The sequence below is a fragment of the Caretta caretta genome, chromosome 7 (genome assembly GCF_965140235.1).
Source record: "Caretta caretta isolate rCarCar2 chromosome 7, rCarCar1.hap1, whole genome shotgun sequence".
Lineage (NCBI taxonomy): Eukaryota > Metazoa > Chordata > Testudines > Cheloniidae > Caretta > Caretta caretta.
In genome coordinates this window covers 60,862,917-60,885,204 of record NC_134212.1, presented here as the reverse complement: position 1 = coordinate 60,885,204, position 22,288 = coordinate 60,862,917, and the positions used below count along the sequence as shown (strand labels likewise).

The 22,288-nt window shown below is 48.1% G+C and overlaps 1 long non-coding RNA gene across 1 annotated transcript; it reads right to left on the bottom strand.

Annotated features, from left to right (window-relative positions):
- Window positions 1-2,826: 2,826 nt before the first annotated feature.
- On the bottom strand, window positions 2,827-20,323 carry LOC125640525 (uncharacterized). Its single transcript, XR_007357800.2, has 4 exons — window positions 20,166-20,323; window positions 18,106-18,248; window positions 8,995-9,073; window positions 2,827-4,742 (listed from the first exon to the last, which is right to left on the bottom strand). It is a non-coding gene; the product is annotated as an uncharacterized LOC125640525 (long non-coding RNA).
- Between the last annotated feature and the right edge of the window lie 1,965 nt (window positions 20,324-22,288).

Genomic DNA, 22,288 nt, shown 5'->3' with positions numbered 1-22,288 from the left:
GACAAAGGAGAGCGAGAAAGCAGAGAACAGCCCCACATAAAGCCCAAAACTGGAAACATTTGACTATGAGTCAACTCCAGTCTAATGCCACTTCTCATTTAGTAACTATAAGCCAAAGAAACCATGTTATTGAAATGAAAAATCCATGAAAAATGTCAAATAAAATTGAAGTGGCACTGGCATTTTTGCTGGACAATAATTGCCATTTTTGACCAGCTCTGCTAGAAAGTGTGAAAAGCTGGTGAAATGACATGATTCATTTGGTGCTAGCTTAACTCACCTCCTCCTTGTTCAGCCTACATACAGGCGTGGGTGTGCAAAGGGACACCAGTCATCACAGATCCACAGAGGCCATCTACCCATCCCAGAATCCCACCTGTCTCCTGTACTCCCAGGGAGCTGCTCTGTGGTTCTTTACTATTTTCATTTTCATGAGCACTTAAAGGCTTTGGATGAGCTGAGGGCCCCATTGGGCCAGACACAGCACCCATGCAGCATGCCTTGAGGCGTGTCCTTCCCCAAAGAGCTCACATTCAGACTAAGGTGAGAGGAAATGGTTGCCTCAGGTTCATCCAGCAGGTCAATGGCAGAGCTGGGATTAGAATCATAGACTATCAGGGTTGGAAGGGACCTCAGGAGGTCATCTAGTCCAACCCCCTGCTCAAAGCAGGACCAATCCCCAATTCAATCATCCCAGCCAGGGTTTGTCAAGCCTGACCTTAAAAACTTCTAAGGAAGGAGATTCCACCACCTCCCTAGGCAGGATTAGCACCAGACCTCCTGCGTTGCAGTGCAGGCCACATAGTGTCCTCTGGTCATCTGCCCTAGCCCCTTGGCTGTCCCACACCCCCATCTGGCTGCAAAGGTCAGGCACTGCAGAGGAGTGGTGCTGTGCAGAGCACCTCCACCCCAATCCCTCTTGCCCGTCTGACAGGTCCCTGTCAGTATAACTGTGCCCTCAGGGAATCTCCAGGGAGAGCAGCTGCCCGCTGACCGCACAGTGAACAAAGAGGGTGGCCTCTTGGGCTGGTTCTGCAGGGGCAGCCTGGGCGTGGCACCCCTTTGACTGCACTTAGCATCCTGCTTTTCATACTCTCTGGCTGGTGTTTTAGTGATGTGCTCTTAGGATGATAAACCGCCCCTGTGCAGTTATACGCATGGCCAACGCACTTATCTCAAGGACCCAGGGAGAAGCCACCAGCTAGAACTGAAGCATTTCCTACACCCTGCTCCTAATTACTTGAATTAAAGGCAGGGGTAAGCTCTGGCAGTTCAGGCCTGTAATCCTAGGCTTAATAAAGCAATGGGAAAGGTCTTAGGCACTCCATAGAAATCACTCTCTGGCAGTTTATTAGCTCTCACCTGTGCCCCCAACGAGTGTGGAAATGCTGCCCTGAACTGGCACCAACATGCCCAAAACTGTCCCTGATCAATCAACCAGGTGTAGGCAGGGTCAGGGCTGATCTGTGTCCAGAGGAGAGAAAGAATAAAACCATGCAGAATTCTCCTTCCCCACCTCGCTGATCCCTGCCACATGGCACTCGCTGGGCCTGCTCCACTGACGGCAGAACTGGGCCTCATCTTCAGTCACAGACCATGAAGAGGGAGACGTCCTGTTGCTATGACTAACCCAACCCTAGCCAGCCACTTATACATTTCTTCCACCAGACAAAACAGTGGGAGAAGGGAGCTGCTCTGTGGTATGTGGCACCCTATAATAGCCTGGCACCTTGCAAGACTTACCTCTCTCGCCCCTTATCACCTGATGTCAGTGATCCCCTCCATTTGTCTGTCTGAGGCTCCAAACCTGCCAGCACTTGCTTACGTGCTTTGGTCACCCACAGAGACAATCCCACTGCACCCAGGGTGACACATCAACATTAGTGTTTACAGGATCAAGTTCTTACACTGGCATCTGCCCGGTGCAGGATTGTACCTAAAAAGTGCCCTGCAAAGTGCCACGGAGACCAATGGTGTGGGACACAGAGGTAAACAAAGTGTATTTTAAAGCTGGTGGGGAATTTTGTGACAAACTGTTTTTTCACCTGGAAAATGCTGATTCATCAAAAATGAAACTGTTCCAAAAAGAGGGTGACTTTTGCTGAATCTCCTGCCTTGAAAAAGTTTTTTTGGGGAAAAAAAATGTTGAAATTGTCAAGTCGTCCTGGTTCAACATTTTTGAAATGGCAGGTTTCAATGTTTTGAGTCAAAAATGACATTTTAGTAAATTTAGACTAAAAAAAGCTGAATGGAACCTTTCAAAATTATCTGCACAAAACCTTTTGATTGATTCCCCCCAACTGAAAATTTGTTTGGATTTCTGACTCATGTAAATTTTCAAGGGTTCAACTTTTCATTTTGATATGCAAGGGTCAAGGCAATAGCGATTTGGGCTCCTATCAGACGTCTTCTCTTGTTTTGTCTAGTTCAAGACAAGAGTGTCTTTATAACTAAATAAAGACAGACAGAGCTCATGCTGTTGTAAGATCAGATTGCTTTTCGGTCAATCTGTAGACTCCTTTCTGCAGGTTTGTCTGCTTTAATATTAGCTTCTGCAGATGCTTTTCTTTCTGTCAGTTAAAAGCGTATTGCTAAAAGTGCCCTTAAACCTAAGCCTTTTGTTCCACCTTCTCTTGCTATTTACAAAAGCAAGTGTCTTTAAAACCACGCTCAGGTCCCTGAATCCTCCTCATGGAGCAGCAAGTCTTATTGCATCTAGTTTCCCCCGATCAGATCTGGAGAAGCCTAATTTGGAAGGGTCAAATGTCTTGTGGTTTCAAGTCTTTCTTGAACAAGAAATTACAGCATGAAATAAAAATCTGTGTATCTAGCTTGACCCTTCCTGCTATAAAAGTTTTATGGCATTTTTGGATAGTATAAAATTTACTCAACATGCATATGCTCTAAGTCATGTAGATTACAACACTCCTATTGGACTTTGAGCTTTGCCTGTTTTGAGTTAAAAACCCAGTAAATACCAATGAAGGGGAGGGAAGTTAATAGCCTTTGTGATGGTTCAAATAAATTATACAAGGAGTCACAGATAAGGATGTATTTTGAAGTTAATCATTGTATTTAAAGAGGCTGCTTTCATCAGGTGTCTGTATGTGGTGTATTAGCAGCACCATGTCACCGAAAAACCACATGAAACCATGCGTGCTAACATGAGAAATAAACCATTTGTGATCACAGTGCTTTTATCTGTTCCTCTGGTTCACTCACAGCTTGGAATAGAGTCAACTAAATGAAGAGAAATGAATGAGGACTTTGTCAAGGCTAGTTTGTTAGTGCTGGAGCCAGCTTTCTGATAGAGCATCGCCCCCCACCAACTTATACAGTCATCCTACAGTGGCTTGCACTCTTTACTGACCTGAGCTGACTAGCAGCCAGTGACCTAGAAGGGAAAGTGTTGTGTCTTTTGCTCTGTACCCAACCAACCAAATGTGGAAATACCAGAATTTCTTGCAAGACAGAAACTCCAGTTTTTGCTCAGATCTAGGTTGACCTTCCCCTGGGCTGTTGAGGACCACGAGCCCCAGGAGTTGTGTAACCCACAGAAGGTCTGCCTCTGACAGTGCACAGAGAAGGCAGGGCCATGTCCAACAGATTACACTGATGGTAATCCCATAGCCAATACTTTTTAGCAGCGAAAGCATGGGGCAGCAGCTGCCATGACAGCCCACAGAGCAGCAACATAGGGGGTCCCAGGATCTGGTTCTAGGTTGGGGAAGAGAATTGTGTTCCGCCCAGCAAGGTCCGTGGTGCTCATTCTTTGGGCCTCCATACAAAGGTCTTGGCTGGAGTCCCTAGTGAATCATCAAAAATGGAAGGTTAGTGGCGTGGAAAATCCAACAGGGGTTGCCACTCACACAGTAAATGCAGTAATTGCTGCAGCCAGCACTGGCTACATCAAAGGCTAGCCTGGACTTTAAGTACCAGTAACAAGTGAGAGAATGGGGTGTTGGCTAGCAAACCCAAGACTCTCCAGGATCAGGACCATTTACCCTCTAAAAAGCCAAGCTGCTTATCTTTCACAGCCTGGTCACCCCCATGGGGACAGATCCGGCATCACCGGTATTTAAAGGAACTTTGCCATTGATGTCAGCTGGAGCAAGCCCAGACCCTCACCGCACTCACGTTCCCATGTCTGTGCCTTGGTTTTACTACACGCACACTACAGTAAGGAATGTAACATTGGTGCCTTCTGTTTGTGGGTGCTTAGGAAATGTTTGCTCGTTAACCCCACAGCAGCCCTGGGAGGAAGGAAACTGTTTGGAACTGGGTTGCCTTTTGTCAACCCAAGTGGCTAGACAAATTTCTGAGCCCTGGTGATGTTCCAGTTGGAAATAGAAATTGATGGACTCTGTTGTTTTGTTTGATGCATTCTTGTTGATTTACAAGGAATGCACAAAGTCCTGCTTCTCTGAATGCAGACATCACCCAGAACAAAGGGAGCAGTGTCTTAGTTTATAGTCCAGCCAACACAAAACTCTCTCTCTAGCTTTTTCCAGGATCACACTCTGGTTACAGGTGCCTTCTTGCTTTTTTTTGCCTCTGTCTCTCTCTCTTTCTGTTCTTGTCTGTTTCCAGTTTCTGTGTGTTCTCGCCCACGCCCACCTGGTCATAATACTCAGTGGAACCTCCTCACCCACGTGATGCTAAATTCTGGACCGATTCATGACAGCAGTTCTCAAACTAGGGTCTGCAGACTTCAGGGGGTCCTTCGAAATTGCACAAAGGGTCTGCAAAATATTACAAAAGAAATTTTTTAGAAATCTCACTGCACATTTCATTGTCTCACAATTAAAGCTGACAAAATTACTATTTCTGTTTATACAACATATTCCATGATGCATGAACAACGCCATAATACTCACATTGCATAAGCATGAATTTAAAAAAAACCTCACTGCTTTGTGACAAATCAGAAGTGATATACGCTTTTTTGATGACTGTCTTTGGCAGATGGAAATGGAATATATTTTTACAGTGTGTGAGCAAATTATATCGAAAATGGATATGTTTTTAAAATGTCCTCATACTAGTACTGCTAGTTGTGCTGAAGCCATGGACAATGCAGAGTCAAACCATGAGAAACAAATGAAGATCAGAAAGTTTGATGAAAGTTATATTGATTTTGGTTTTATGGGATTTAGTAATGGACAACCACAATGCTTTGTATGCTTACAAATCCTATCAAATGAAGCAATCTAACCTGCAAAGTTGAAACGACACTTTACAACAAAGCCACCTGGAGTATAAAGATAAATCCAGAGACTTTTTTCAGTGAAAGAAAGAATACAATCAACAGAAAACTCAAATGACAAACAATATCTTCAGCTTGCAAAAAGTAAAAAATCCCACACCACTGGAGAAGAACTGATTCTTCCAGCTGCTATAGAAATGTGTGAAGTGATGGTAAGGGAAGATGGCAGTGAAGAAACTTAAGGCCATACCACTTTCTAAAGACACAATTTGTTGCCATTTTACATAATTTGAAAGCTCTTCAATTCTCCTACTAGCGTACGTGTGAACAGTTTGCAGTTCAGCTTGCTGAGACAAGTGATGTCGGTAACGCAGCACAGTTGTTAGTTTTTGTTCATTATGTTTGGCTGCGGGGGAATTTTGGAAGATTTTCTTTGTTAGGAGTTACCAGAACAGACACCAGATTAGGAAATATTCAGATTATTGGATGAGTTCATGAAAGCTGAATCTCTGAATTGGGAGAACTGTGTTGCTGTTTGCATGGACGGTACTGTCACTATGACAGGCAATAGGATGGGTGGTGGAGCAAGAATATGAACCATAAACCAACGTGGTAACACACTGTACGCTGTGTCACCAAGCCCTTGCATCAAAGAGAATGGAACACAAATTACATGATGTGCTAATCGTGAATGTTGTAAAGTCCTGGCCTTTGAATTCCCACCTTTTTGCAAGGCTGTGTTTAGAAATGGGGGCAAGACATGACAAATTATTGTTTCATATGGAAGTGCATTAGCTATCTCACAACAGCGTGTTGGAAAGAGTTTTTGAGCTTTTCAAAAAGCTGCTGAGTTTTCTTTCTGTGCACAATCCCAAGATCACCACACACTTTTCTGACCGGATATCTCACAGACATTTTTAACTTGTTGAATGCGCTGAACCTGTCCACACAAGGCAGCAGTACAACCATACTGTAGGTGAATGACAAGAGTGCAGCATTTCAGAAGAAAGTAGAGATTTGGAAAACTAGGCTGAGCAGTGGAACCTCAGATCTGTTTCCACTATGGACAGAATTTCTGGATATGAACAGCATGAAAATTGACTGTGAGAGAGACGGGATCGTTGCTCACCTTTGACCGAGCACTTCATGGTTTACTTTACAAATATCAACATGGAGGAATATGATTGGTTCCAGGATCTGTTCTCAACTTCTGCTGTGGCATCTCGCCATTTGAGTGGAAAAGCAGAACAGGAGCTGCTCGAACTACCTGTGCCCGCACACTGAAAATTAAGTTTCAGGACCAGAGACCTTGTCAGTTTTGGCCAACTATTGCTACAGAGTACCCAGTTTTAGTTACAGAAGCAATGATAAGTGTGGCTACCTTTCCCAAAAACATATATATGTTAAGCATCATTCTCTGCCATGCCAGCTATGAAGACAAAGTTCAGGTCTCGACTGGAAGTGGAGAGTGATTTACGAGTTTGCTTGTCAACCATCACACAAAGGATAGATAGACTCTGCTGTAAGAAGCAGGCCCACCCATCGCACTGATATTTGTAAGTACCATTCTACTCTTTTTCTTAAAGCATTTTACTAACAGTACGTGTTTATATGAAGTACACACTTTTGTCAATCAGTTTCTCAGTTGGTGGTCCATGATTAACATTGCATTGAAAAGGGGTCAACAAAAAAAGTTTGAGAACCTCTGTTCTATGAGATCCTGTTTTAGGTGTGGCCCCTTAAATGTTTCTTAGCGCTATCTTAAGTGAAGGGCACATTCACACATCAGCTTGAACAAGGTTTTAACTCAACACCAAGCAAGGTTTCACCAACCTCATAACATCTGTTTTTTAGAGGGCAAACAGATGTCTGGGTGTCATCATATTCCAGGCTGTTGCCTGGGCCATCTCACTTGCCCTTTTGGAGTATTGGCACAACATTAGCATTGTGACGTTGCACTCCATGTGGTTTATGGAAATACGAACGTGAATATGATGTAACTGGAATATGCTTTATGCAAAAGGTCTCTTGTAAGGTATCATTTGTGATACAGCATGGCCAGAGGGCAGCAGGAGAGTGTTAGAAGGGAGCCTTATTCTCTGTAGAGGGAAGAAAGTTTGCTATAAATTAATTAAAGCACTTGAAGCCAGTCACATGATAAAAGCCCCCTGCTTCAATCAGACAGGAGGAGGAATTGAAGCAGAGTGGATTGGTGTTGGAGCAGAGAGCAGTTTGGAGGGAAGCAGAGGAGAGTTTGGAGAAGTGCTGCGGTGGGCTAAGATGACCAAGACCCTAGGTAAAGGGACACCTAGTTTGTGCAGAGGGAGGGCAGGAAGCCCCACAAGCTGAAGGGCAGGAGAGGGAAGTAGCCCAGGGGAAGGAACTGCTATCCCTAGGTCCCCTGGGCTGGGATCCAGAGTAGAGGGTGGGGCCGGGTCCCTCCCTCTCCACTCCCCTCCTCTAGGACACTAGTGGGGCAGTTAATACCCCAGTTCAGGGGCAAGAAACAGTGCCCTGAACCCCCATCCAAGAAGAGAAAGCGCGAGACCCATTATAGTGGTTCTGGCAATTTGCCACACATTATAAAGCTTATAATCTACTGAGTGTGTTCATCCTATTTGCATGCATGTATTCTATTTGTATCATTCTTGTATCTGAAGCTAGAAATATGAAGTATAACTCTGAGGTCCTATTGTAATTATGCAAAGTGTGGGCAATTAATGGTGGCTTAGAATCTTGATGGCTCCCATTGACTAGAACAATTGGTTGTGAATGTGTTTATTTACCTGCAAGCCTTCCTGTGTATGTGCTGGCCAGCCCATGGGTAATGAAAGATAAGGTCTCACAGGACATGTGACCATGTCACAGGATACTGGAATCCATCTTAAATCTGGTACTTTTCCATTTAGAAGGGAGGGGTGGGGACCTAGAGAGACAAAAGACTCCCGCCTTGTGCCAAAGCTATAAAAGGGGGTGGAACAGGACAAAGGGGGCTTCCAGTCATGAGAACACCCCTGCTTTCCACCTAAGATGTCTGCTGGAACTAACAAAGACTGTACCAGGGGAAAGGATTGGGCCTAGATTAGGAAGGAGTCTAGTCTGTGAAAGAAGCTTATTGGAACATCTGAGGGTGAGATTTTACCTGTAAACAGTTTCTTAATGTATTAGACTTAGGCTTGTGTGTTTTTGCTTTGTTTTGCTTGGTGACTTACTTTGTTCTGTCTGTTATTACTTGAAACCACTTAAATCCTACTTTTTATTCTTAATAAAATCATGTTTGTTTATGAACGAACCCAGAGTAAGTGATTAATACCCAGGGGAGCAAACAGCTGAGCATCTCTCTCAGTCAGTGATATAGAGGGTGAACAATTTATGAGTTTACTCTGTGTAAGCTTTATACAGAGTAAAATGGATTTATCTGGGGTTTGGATCCCATTGGGAACTGGGTGTCTGCGTGCTGGAGATAGGTGATCTGCTGAGCAGTTTTTGGTTAAAGTCTACAGCTTTGGGGGCATGGACCAGACCCGGGTCTGTGTTGCAGCAGGTTAGCATGTCTGGCTCAACAAGAAAAGGTTCTGGAGTTCCAAGCTGGCAGGGAAAACCATCTCAGAGGTGATTCCAGCACGTCAGGTGACGGTCCCCAGGGGGTCTCTGTGACCGAACCCATCACAAGTACCTCCTCCAGTCCTCTGGAATTTCCCCAGGATCCCAAGATTTATTGAAAATGAACATCAGCGGGCCAGAGCTCTCATCAGCCAACTCTTTTAGGACTTTTGGGTGCAAGTTACCTGGGCCTGATGAATTAGAAATGTTTCACCCCAGCTTCCATGCAACTTCCATCCTGTGCATTGAATGAGGCAGGGGGGTCTGTAAAAAAAACAAAACCCATATATGATCATGTCATTAAACATTATATCACAATGCACAGGGGGTGGAATTAAGGTAGCACAAGTAACTTTAATTCTGGCATTTACTAATTTTTGGAGCGGTTGACTTTGCAAAGTCAATGTTATTTTTACATAGTTTTTATTTTGATATAATTATAGGCGAGGCTGGTAGTGCTGCCTATTAGCGAGGTTACCCAACATGTCCCATTATCAGCACGTGTTTTCAGTTGTGTATATCTTTGCCAAACTTTAGCTGTGGGACTGAAATTTTCCATGCCAGACATCTGCCCCAGGCTGAATTTTTTTAGAAAATTTGGAGCTACATCTTCTTAGGTCAGCTGGGGATTTGGCCCATAGCATCTGGGAATTAAAACATGCATGGGGGAAGTTTGACATATCACTTTTCAGATGGGAGAGAATGCATATGCCAGAGTCACAGCAGTGTGGGTGTGTCCACAGTACAGAAGTGGAAAGGGAAATCATAACTGCAGTTCATGAAAAGCATCCTAGCTTTCTGGCTGGCTTTAGGTGAAAGGTCTTGAGGTGGCTTGACATACAGGGCAAGTGAACAGCCAGTCCAGCTCACGTGCCACCAACGAGAACCACTTGGACTCTCCCAACAGCTCTCCAGAGCTTTCCATAGTGACTAGACTGCTACTGATTGCAAGTTGGCTGGTTCTCCACAGTGGAGTCTGGGTCCATAGCCTTGGTGGTCTGAAGAGTCAGCGGTTCTTCTGCAGGAGCCCACAACACATGTCCTTCCTCCTCCTCAGCCACCCCAGACTGAAATGACCAGTTGCCTTTTATCTGTTCCCCTCATGGGGAGCATGCATAGCAGGGGCAAGGGGGTATGGCCTCTTTGGCTAAAAGTGATTGGTTAACTCCTGTTTGCTCAGTGTGGGGTTTATATACTGTGGCACAGTAGGCCATATTTACAGGATGGGAGACTCTGTCCTAGGAAGCAGTGATTCTGAAAAAGATTTGGGGATCATGGTGTGGAATCAGCTGATCATGAGCTCTCAGTGTGATGCTGTGGACAAAAGGGCTAATGGGATTCTGGGATGCATTAACAGGAATCTTGAGTAAGAGTAGAGAGGTGATTCTTACCTCTGTATTTGACACAGGTGTGACCACTGCTGGAATACGGTGTCCAGTTCGGTGCCCACAATTCAAGAAGGATGTTGATAAATTGGGGAGGGTTAGAGAAGAGCCCCGAGAATGATTAAAGGGTTAGAAAGCATGCCTTATAGTGGTTGACTCAAAGAGCTCTACAAAGAGAAGGTTAAGAGGTAACCTGATTACAGTTTATATTTGTCTACATTGGGAAGGGGCTCTTCTTACCAGAGAAAGGTCAAACACAATCCCATGGCTGGAGGTTGAAGTTAGACAAATTCAGACTGGAAATAAGGCACAAATTTTTAACTGTGAGAGTAATTAGAACAATTTAGCAAGAGCCATGGTGGATTCTCCATCAGTGGCAACTTTTAAATCAAGATTGGATGTTTTTCTACAAGATCTGCTCTGGGAATTATTTTGGGGCAGTTCTGTGGCCTGTGTTATGCAGGAGGTCAGAATAAATTATCAAAATGGTCCCTTCTGGCCTTGGAATCTGTGAATCTATGAAAATCGGGTGGGGCAGCACGTACAGGCTAAACTCTGCTCTGAGTGAAAGCAGAGCCACCCCTTGACATTAATGGGCATGTCCCGGAACAGCCCTTAGTCTCGACAACCCTGTGGACTTAGCATTAATGTCAATGACTAATGCTTACTAGAAATTATGTACGCAACAGGCATATTAGAGCTTATTTGCTCAAACAACTTGATTTAATGCATAATTTACTGGGTGCAATAATATAACGACAGGCCATCGATTACCCAAGCAGCACCACAGCCCCACTTATATTTAAATACATGGCTACCTATGTTCCTGTACTCATTGTAGAAGCAGTGAGAAGCTGGGTAACACTAGGCCAGTAACAGCTGAGTTTAATATTAAAACTCTATTATGGTGAGTGAGCTAGTTTCAGTTATTTGGTTTAAACTGATGCAAAACTCCTCCAGTACCCTACCCATTAGTGCTATGGAGAGATGTGATAAGCAATACATGGTGTTTGGAATGGGCCATGGAGACATGAAAGTACCTCCCAGAATTCCTTTCTCGGAAATTTCCATATTTATGCCTCACACTTCAGTACCAACGGCACCACCTATGGGTGAGTTTGCCTCCTGCCTTTGGCTGAGATTTCCAAAGCTGCTTATGGAGGCTGGATGTTCCAATTCTGCTAAAGTCTTTGTCTCTAAATCCCTTCAATGGCTGAAAATCTCTGCCTCTGCATGCAGAATCGGCTGTTTCCTCTGAGGAGGGGAACCAGAGAAATACACTGGGGTATAAATGGGTGCTTCCTCTTAAAAGGAGGCCACAAGCTGCGGCTGGCACAGCTGCCCACAGAACAGGTATCTGCACCCACCCACTCACAGGCACGGAGGATGCAAAGGTGATTGATGATTTTTCAAGTTTTCAGCAAAAACCTGAATATTTTAATTGAAAACGAATTTTCTGTGAATTTTTTTTCCCCCAACAAAACCCCATTTTTCAATGGGAAAGTGTTTGCCTGGGTCTAACAGACTTTGTCCTGAAGAACTTCAATTCTAAGTAGACAAAGCATGAGAGAAAGCAAGATACTGTATAGGGTCTATTTCACAGCTAGGAAAGCGGGGCACAGGAAGATTAAAAGCCTTGTCCCAGGTCACTCAGGGAGTCTGGCTGAGCATGGAACTAAACCCAGATCTTGTAAGTGTCAGGCTGGGGCCTGAACCATAAGGTCCTTGCCTGCAGTTTCAATCTTATTTTGAAATTCCTAATTCCTGGGGCTTTTCAGCACCAGAGAAGAATTGTGTCTCTCATGGCAACCACAGAGGGCCAGTGCTGGTTGAAGTCAATGCCTTCAGGACAGCCTTTGAAATTTGCATATCAGTAGTGTTCGAAGAGCATGTGGGGCTGTGAGGCATCCCTCGCCAGCCAGAGCTTCGGATGAGAAATATTCCAAATGAAGGCAGCGATTCTCAGGAGTTCTTTGCAGTTCCATGGCCCAGGTTAATGGTGTTGCATTAACAATTGTCACTGTGGTCGTTACTGCAGAATCCTCAGAGCAAGCCCATGCTCATTACCAGAGCACTCGGCCTGGCAAGAAGCTGGTCTTAATCAATGCCCTTTCACCTGGCAGTACTTGAGATGTGTAACGTCTGCTCCAATAACTGGCGTGGGCTGTTCCTGCTCAGATCTCATTTTGCAGTCGAGTAACAGTTGCAGCGTGACTCTGTGCCATCTTCTCCCTGAACTGTGAGAACCACATAATGTAGGGCAACCATGATATCAACTTATCAATTCACAGACTCAAATAAAAGGAGGACACGTTCAAAAAACATTTAACTAAATCCTCCCACCTTTTTCTAGTGCTTTAAACAGCAGCTTTCAAACACCCACCAAAAAGAAGCCTGTCTCTTAAAAAAAAAAAAAAAAAAAGCGAGCTTTGGCTGGCCATGTCTTGGCAGGGTATAAAAGGCATTTTCTCAGCTCTGGCGCCAGACTCAGGGAAGCCTACTGAGCCCAGGTATCGGCGTGCATGTTAGACGAGAACAGAGGCTGGGGTCAGACCCTGCTTGCCCTGCCTGCAGGTCTTGGATATGCTTTCTGCTCTTTGCAGGCCACAGACGTCCGGCCCTCTTTAATGAGGAACAGGTGCCCAGGTACCGCACGCCCAGACATGCTTCTTTGCAAACTTCAGATAAAAGAAGGAATTTCATTTTGGTTTCATTACATATAATCTTGCAAAGTGCAGGCTTCATCAAGATAACTCTCACCACAGGCATGCGACGCCCTTCACCGCTTTTCCCACAGCTTAAGGCTGATCAAAATGAGCAAAATAATTTTAACATGGATCAAATACAGCCACCAGCCCACAGGCATGTTTTGAGTTTCCTCCTTATCTTACGTTTCGAAGTAAAGGCTCTGGTCTGAGCACTGAGGGGTTTTTAATCCGCCAGGCACTTTGAACAGCGCTCCCAGAGCTCTGCCCAGCGTGAAGCGCTGCTTTGTGAACTCAGGATTGTGGATTCCAAGTTTGTTTATTGCGTTTTGAAAGAGCTGAGCTGGACTGAGCGTGAGACGTTATCAGCTGGTCCTGCCGCCCACGCTGGCTCTGGAGGGGAGGATTCCACAGCTGTGCAACTAAGCAGGCTGCTGCTTTATCTCCTGCAAATGCAGCTCACAGACAGGTGACGCCTGGAGCTGACAGTCTGGGATGAGCTGCTGCTTGTCATTTGATTACCTGGCATCCCCAGGAGCAATCTGTCCCCAAGCCCATTTGTTGGCTCCTTGGGACGCACCAAGCTGAGAGGACAATACTGGAGTCAAACAAGCTGGTTCTACACCATGCGGGAGGTTGCCACCAATTTGCATAGGAGCAGCAGGATTGGGGCCTGCAACTGGGCTGCATACTGGGATATCTGTACTGTCACTGCCCCACGTGTACTGTGCCCTAGAACTCCCTGTATGGACACTCTCCATGTGAAATAAGAGAGGCTTTTTCCAGCTTAGCTTAAACTGTTTCCAAAGTGACACAAGCTAAACTGCACAAGGGTTCTCTTACCCCAGACTAGAAGTGTTGCCCGAGCTCACACCAGCCTAGCCAGAGTGCGATGAGTTCACACCTTCCCCCATAGCAGTGCATTCCACCTCCACCTCAAACTCTCCTGGAGTGCTGCCTCCTCGGCTGATTCCCATAGCAATGGGAGCACGGCTACAAAGGCAGCTATGTTGCCATTGACCGGCCTCCCCCTCCCCCCGACATGGTCTCTGAAAGCCATAATGGGCTGGCAGGGCTGCCCAGCACATCAAGAACACATGGACGCACCTGGTGCTTTGTAAATGCCACTGGCCTGAGAGGGACCCCAGCTGCAGGGATCAGTTGCTCAGCTGTTCCCACTCCTGCCCCTACTCTTGTCCTCCCTTTGCAGCAGGGTGGCCTCCTGAGTGCACACGGCTTGTGTCTGCTCTCCACCTCCCTGTGGCTGCCTTGTAAGGACAAAAGACCCCATCCTCTGAGCCTGCCAGCTACCCCAGTCCTCGCAGGCCTGGAGAGGAGAGCTTTGGGGGTTTAGCTGAGCCCTGCCAAGGTGGGAAGAGTTTGAACTGCTTGTGCACTTCCCTGCATCAGCTCAGGGAAGGGCGCTGGGCATCACCATGACAGATGGCGCAATGGAGACTTTGCTCAGAGTGGAGCTGTGGTTGAGAAAGCAAGGAGGGAGCTAGGCATTTGGAGTCCAAGTGTAACACTGACAGACCCCGGTCATCAGCGGGCGGGATTGAACCTGGGACCTCTGGAGCTAGATGCAGGAGCCTCTACTGCATAAGTAAAAGGCATCTGGCTGTTAGGTAAGGTCGTAGAGCAAACTCATTAATCTCTCTCTCTCTAAGTGGTCGTAGTGCCACTAGATGGGACAGAACACCACACTGAGGAGGTGTGTGTGTGTTACACAAGCTCTTCGGAGGAGCCATGTCTTGGAGCCCTCTGTATACTTATGTACCAACAGTGATCCAGTCTCAGGGCACTTTGATTTCAGCTCCTTGGGGCAGGGCTGGTTTTGGTGCTGTGTTTGTGCAGCACATGGGGCCTTGGTCCATGACTCAGAGCTCTGCATGATAATACAGATTATAATAATAATAAATAATAATATGAAGAAGAGCTCTGTGTAAGCTCAAAAGCTTGTCTCTTCCACCAACAGAAGTTGGCCCAGGAAAAGATATTACCTCACCCACCGTGTCTCCAATAATAATAATAATAATTAATAATGTTGCATCTCTCATGCCAACTCAGCCAGGAGATGGCACTAAGCTGGAAGGAGGAGAGGCCCCACTCTGCCCTCCGCTGCATGATCTGTGATGAGTGTGATGGATTTGTACTCACCAACCCCTCATCAGAGCCAATTAAACTAGTCCGTCCATAGGGTTATGAGGAAAGATACAGTCTTTCAACCATGCGGTCATGGGCAGATTCCTGCTGGGCCTTCGGAGGGACTGGTCACTGCAAGCACATCCCTACTACGCTCTTCACTCCTCTGGCTGGTGCATTCCTCCAATGGGAAGTGTTGCAGGCTGACAAGGCAGCAGCCTGCCTTGGACAGCACTGAACTGGTCGTACAGCCCAGCTGAGGTGGCCAAGGGATCCATCACCTAAGGCCCAGTTCAGTGCCATTACAATCGGGCAGCAAAAGCACTGTGGCTAAAGCTGAGATGAGCTTATTAATAGCTAAGTTTCCTTAGTGCTCTAAAATCTGCAAGCTGACACAGATTATCTAGAAAATTGCTGTAGCTCATCTCGGTTCAAGGCAGAGTTAATGGTGCAACATTGGAGTTATTTGGTCAAGGGATTCCCAAGAAGAGGTCTGGAGTGAAGTTTCCTAGTTCTTACAACATTGTTTGGCACATGCCTGAGGCTCAAAACATTGTACTGGTCCAGCCCAAACTGAAATCACCGGATTGCGTTTGAGCTCATCAAGTGTCCAGCACCCACTAACTCTTCGCAATATTTTACAAGCTACTTGGAATTAAGGTTAGCGCTACAAAGCGACTTAAGCCGGGGCGATATGCTACAGCCAGTGATCTGGGCATGCACTGCTGGGCTGCTGCTCTGTGAGGAGCTGGAGTGGGTACAGGGACCGGTGATGTTAGAGCTGCTGCATAGGAAGAGGCAGTGTGTTGTGGTAAGTCCTTCACCTCCTCCTCAGCCCCCGGCTGCTGGAAGCCAGATAGGGCAATAGAGAGGTTGCCCACTCAGCCCATGCACAGGAGGCTCCATTGCAGCTTAAGTCCTCCTGCTTCCCACAGCCCAGAGGAATACAGGACACCCAGACTGGACTCTGTGACTGCATTAGTCACCAACAGGTGAGTGTGGCAGGAGAGAACACGTGACATGTCTGCAAACAGCTTCTTCTGGACTGCTGAGGTGAGGGGAGAGAGGCCAGATTCCATCTGGCTCCTTAGGACTCTGGGATCTGGAGAGAGGTCTCTGGATCCTCAGGATGTGCAGGCTTGGAGACGTGTCTCCTGCCTAGTGCACAGTACCCTGCCGTGCTCCCCCACAAGGGTCGCATTAACAGGCAACTCTGCAAGTGACCCCCATGCCTCTGTATTTCCTTGGCCACATATATTGTACATGTATGTATTTCTGGTGGCTGGTCCAGAAAAAGAGGACAAGAGCTCAGTTACCAGCTGAGGGATTTGTTGGGTTGAGATCAGCTGGTAGAAGCATGCAATAGCAACAGAATCTCAGACTTCAAGAGTGATCTCTTACCTTTATAGACCTGCCCTTTCACCATACCCAGCTATTTTAAAGTTTAGTGTGATAGTAAAGAGACCCATTTTAAACCCTTCACCACGCACGACAAAGCCCGCTGTATTCATCATTAGCTATGATGCACCACACATGGCTCCCTTCTATGGCTTCTTGAGTGGGAGGGAATTTGGTCTGGTCATTTAAGGCCTAACTGTCAGAGTCAGGGCTCCTGGGGTCTCTGGCTTTGGAAGTGGGTGGAATCTAGTGGTTGGAGCTGGACTGGTATCAGCACAGTGCTTCAGTCCTGCCTCTGTCAGTGATGTTGTGTCTGACCTCGCAGCCAATTACTTTCCATCCCTGTGCCCCAGCTAATACTTACCCCCCTCAGAGGGGCTGTCAGGGGTCACTACCATAATGACTCAGGTTGGAGTGAGTTGTGCTCTTGGTAGCAAAGGGCCAGATTCAGTCCCCATGGATGCCCATGGTGTCTGTATGTGGCCATGGTTGTACTCATCTAGCATTACAGGCTGTTTAGCCCATTCCTGGCCATGTGTGGTGCATCTGCTCCTGGTCCTCTCTGGCACACAGCTCCATCACACACAAGAACATGGCCCACCAAGGACAATCTATCACCTCCCATCTGGTGTTCAGTTCTAGGATGGATGGTGAGCCCTAGTCAGACCATAGAAAGACAGGGTGGTGTCCTCCGGGGGAAACTGCTGGAGCCTCAGCCTCTGCCCCCACCTACCCCACATGCTAAGGGCTTCAAAAGTGGTCCCTGATCCCAGGGTGGGTGGAATTACTGCTGTGACTGATCCTAAGAGAAGAGCAGATTTCTCCTCTGCTCTAGGGAGACTCCCATAGGAAAAGCAGCTGGGGTGGGGGAAATACAAGCACTGCTCCTCAGCCCTTGAATAGCAGGCAACTAGACTTTAGGAGCCAAGGTACTGCTGTATCTTGCTGGAGAGCAAAAAAAAGGGCATTGGAGAAATTGTATGAAAGTCAATGTCATGGCTGGGTCAAGGGCAGCCAGACCTACTGGTCAGAGCCAGAGTCCACACTCACATGACAGGAGTCGAGAGCCAGCTGGGTCAGGAGACTGGAAGATCAGAAGCAAAAGACAATCTTGCGATCACAACCACAAATCAGATGCCAGGAAATCAAGCCAGGGAATCATCAGCAGGAACAGGCAGCACCCGGTCCAGAACAGGGAGCAGCCCCGGTATTCAGTCAGCCTCCTGTTCCTGCTGCTGCCTAAAGCAGGGCCAGGGGGCCGATTAGCTTCTCTGGGACTCCTCCAATAGGACCTCAGGAGTGGAGCCTCAAACTGGGGCTGAATTTCATGGGTCCTAGGTAAGCAAAGTTCAGCAGGCTTCCAGGTGGAGGGTTGGAGTGTGGCTGCTCCCATGAACCCTACAGACCTGGGTTGAAGACCCCTGGGTCGTGACAGTGAGTGATCTCTCCCTGCTCAAACCTCCTGCAGAAAACATTATCCAGGATCCTGGACACATCCTCTGAGAATAAAATGAGGATATCATGATGAGAAATAGGTCATGATGAGAAATAGGTACCAGGGCTGGGATCCAGGGATAGGGAAATCTCCCAACCAGGATATCTAGCAGGAGCCCCCAGTTTGTTGTAAGAGCCCCAAGTGGCAGGAAGAGTGAATGGTTCTTACCTCCAGGAGATGCATGGGACCTTCCATCTGAGCCTCAATGAGACCCACGTTCCTTGGTTTGAGAGGATGAGATCACCTGTCTCCACTGTGCCCTAAGCTGGGCTGGTTACAGGATACATCTGTGTGAGAGACTGGGATAGAGCCTGGAAGACAGATGTGACAATCAGGGTTCTGTCACCCCAGGGGGAGAACAGAGGATAGGTCCATCAATGGCCCTTGGCCAGGGTGGGTAAGAATGCTATCCCTAGCCTCTGCTTGACAGAAGCTGGGAATGGGTGACTGGGGATGGACCACTTGATCATTACCTGTTCTGTTCATTTCCTCTGGAGCACCTGGCATTGGCCACTGTTGGAAGACAGGATAAGGGGCTAGATGGACCTTGGGTCTGACCCATTATGGCTATTCTTATTTTTGGAAAGCAGACAACACTCTGGTCATGAATATTCTTGTGTGATGTAGGTCTGAGTGGGGTATAATGAGTTCTGTACGTGTACTGGAAATACGCCCCCTAAAACGTGTTGAGGGGTCAGACTTGATAAACCAGTTTGGCTTAGAGATGGAGAAGAAGTTCCTGTTTGTTTCATGTTCATAGAGCCATAGCTAAATAGGCAAGAGGGGAGGGGAGACGAGTGTGTACAGGACAAGTGCTGGGGTAGGACCCCGTCAAGTTCCCAGGTTTGTGGGTGAGACCTAGGACAGGTCTCTGTTGGACAAAGGACAACACCCTGCTCCTTACAATCCTCTGTGTCCATGGGAGAGAAGGGATGAATCCCTCCTTGAGAATCTCAGCAGCTTCCTAGAAAGGAGCCAGTGCTTTTCTCTGAGGGCCTTCTCTTGGACCTCACGGGGTCTGATGCTCTCACTCCGCAAGCCTGCCTGGGGCCTTGGAGTTAGCGCTCAACAGAACCAGGCAGAGCCCTGTTGTCGAGCACTAGCACCTTCCCTCTGTCCCTCTGCACTGACTGCCCTGACCACGGGTAGCCCAGTGGCTCTCAGGTAGCAGGACACAATGGAAACGTGGATCATCCAGTCTCTCATTTCCAGTCTACAGTAAAATTCCTCCTGCCCCTGCCCATAATGATCACCTCCAAGATGTGCTGGAGTTTGCCGTCAGCAAGCTCTTCAGCATGACATCCATGTCTCTGGGCAGGCCTTCTTCAGAGCCTATCAGCGGAGAGAGACCATGGGTCAGGGTGATGGAACCTGGGGCTACACCTGCCAGGATGACAGCTGTGTCTGCAGACCTTGCCCAGAGCAGTTCTCTGCAGAGGGCCTGGTGCACAGCAGAATAGGGAACAGCCAAGCTGCTAGGGATGGGAGCTGGGCTTCCTGGCAGAGTCCAGGAACCAAAGCACAGCATCTGCCAGGAAGGGATTCCCCACAGAGGGCCAACAATCTCCCACAGAGGGGGAGTCTCCCCCTGACACTTGATGAATCCTATGGCCTGTTCCCATCTTTGCCCACTGCAACCCCAACTCAGCAGCTCCAGCTACTAAAGAGAGCAAGAACCAGAGGCCTTCCTGCTCCTGGGACAGAGGAGTAGGTTGATGATCTACCTGGATGTGAGTGTTGGCCTTCCCCATGCCCATGCTCTATACTCCATTCATGGCAGCGCACAGGAACTGAAATTCCTGTTCTGGATCTAGGGGCGGCTTCAGTTTGCTGGCAGGAGACTGTACACACGACCTTGCAGTTGGGGAGCGACACAGGCACTAACGTGGGCATGGAAGTTTGAGGAACAGGGCAGAGGCCTGTGTGGGGCAAGGAGGGCAGGGATTTGGGAAGCAAGAGCAGAGGATCAAACACTTTCTTAATGTGGGTCAGGACGATCCCCATTTCAAAGATAGAGAAAGTGAGGCACCAGGTGGGAGAGTGACCTGGCCAGGATCACGTTACCACTCAGTGGCAGGGCTGCAGTACAACCCATTCCCTGCTCTCTGGACCCTGCTGCCCCTCCTATATGACCCCTCCAGCCATCCTCTCCCATAAGCCGTCCCCACCACTCTCCAATACTAGGCTGTTTCCATAATGGAAGCAGGCTTGTAACAGAGTTCACTCACCGATAGGTGCCCCTTTCTGGGAAGGCCTCGTGTCAGCTTTCTTGCTGGGCTAGCACCCTCACCGATAGTCACTAGGGCACTCTGGCAGTTTTTTGGCCGGGAACTCAGCCCTTCAGCCAGGTGAACGTGTTTTAGTCCACTCCTTCCTGGGTGGCGTTCATCCCAAACTAAAAGTCCAAAAATGTCTTTAAGAGAAACAAGGTCTTCTGTCCCTTTGGGGGCTCTTCCTAATCCTGACTTTGGCTCGGCCTGCCCTTGTTGGCCTTGGTAGCCCTTTCTATGGCCTTGTACGTCCCCTTCCTTAGAGGCCATGGGAGAACCAGTCCTACCCTGGATTCTAGGTTCTGCCTCAAGGCCCTGTACCGAACAGCTAGGCCTGCTTCTGTACCTTTGCTGTGGTTTTCCCTGGTTTTCTCCTCAGGTGGAGCTCACTCTGTAATCCATTTGGCCTAGCTCCAGGCTGTATAGCCCACAGGCCAAGTCCCCCTGTTATATACCCTCCTCCTTAGAAGGGGGGCAAGTTCTGTTCTTGTCCAAGCTTCATCCCTTGTCATCTCATCACTGTCACCGGCTGCGCGTGTACAGCCTGCGCGCACAGTGTCTCCAGCTCCACTGCCAGCTCGCTCACCAGAATTAAGAGGCCATCCTTCTCTGCTACAGAATCCCAATGCTCTTCCTGCAGCCACTCATTCTCCTTCACAGCTGTTTGCAGAGCCAGTTCTGAAGCCTTTAGCTTCTTCTGTAGCCTTTTTGCTACTACCACTGCATACGCCAAAACCTTTTCCCTCAGGGAAACCGGTCCCTCGATACTCCCGCTTGGGAGGACAGACCTTCCCTCAGCAACCAAGACTTCCATCAGCCCTCACGGATCACAAGGGGAAGTCAATCCTCCTGACTATGCCCATCGTAAACCAATTACTCATCGTTACGTGCCCGCCTGGCGGCCAGGCATGGCATCACAGCTCTCTCGCTGGGCTAGTGTTCCCATCGATGGTCGCTCCAGCACCATGGCAGTTTCTCTGCCTGGTAACTCAGCCCTCTGGCCAGGTCACCACCTTTAGTCCACCCTTTTGGGGCCCAGCTTGTCTCACACTAAAAGTCCAAAAAGATCTTTGCAAAGAAAGAAAGTCCTTCTGCCATCGCTGGGGCTCTTGCTCAGCCTGCAGCCCCCTTGCTGGGCTTGGTAACACTCTCCGGGTTCGTGTATTCCCCCTTCTTTGGAGCCAGTAGGGGAACCCAGTCCCACCCTGACACTGGTAGCAGCCCAGGGCCCTGTACCCAACAGCTAGGTCTGCTCCTTTCTGTTTGCTGCAGTTTTCCCTGGGCACTTCCTACCTCTCTTCTCAAGTTCCCCTCTAGGCTTTCCGTGCTGCTCTGAGCTGGCTCTTTAGGGGGAGGTACATGATGCCTCTCAGTTAGGGCTCATTCTGTAATCAGCTAGGCTAAGCCCCAGGCTGTGCAGCCCAGGGGAAAGCACCCTGTTACAGGCCTGCTCTGTCCACTCCTACTGTTACTGGGCTGGGGTCCTTGCTCCCCATTTCAGACCTGGTTTCCAGAGGGGCTGAGTACCCACAGGCCCCACTGCCTGGAACTGGAGCTTGCTTGTTCTGGTGACACTGACATTCAGGCCTTTCATCATTCAGAGGCTGACAGGTGTGGTGAGGGGACTGGAGAAACCCCACTGCTGAGCGGAAGGAGGTCAAAGAGTTGGGATTCTGGGAGCTGATGGGTTCGTTTGCCCTGCTGCGGGAAGTGGAGCTGGAGACCGGAGATGCCACGTGAATGAGACTACCTGATGCTCTCTTCATGCCCGAGGGGCTGGGGCCTTCTACCGGAAATGCTCTCAGGAGTCCAGGTTAGAGGACGTTGCTGGGGAGCCCCTTCCTAGGAACAAAACCAGGGTGATGGAGACGTCTCTGTGCCAGAGCTAGGAGCCAGGGACGGGGAAGCTCCCAGCCAGGCTATGCATCGGGGATCCCATTTCTCTCCCAAGAGACCCACGTGCCCCAAGGACAAAATGGCTCTTACCTCCATGGGGGAGTGGGGTCTTCCATCTAAGCCTCTTGGAGGCCCAGAATTGCTTGCTTTGATGGGACGAGGTGACCTGTCCCCACTGCTCCCGG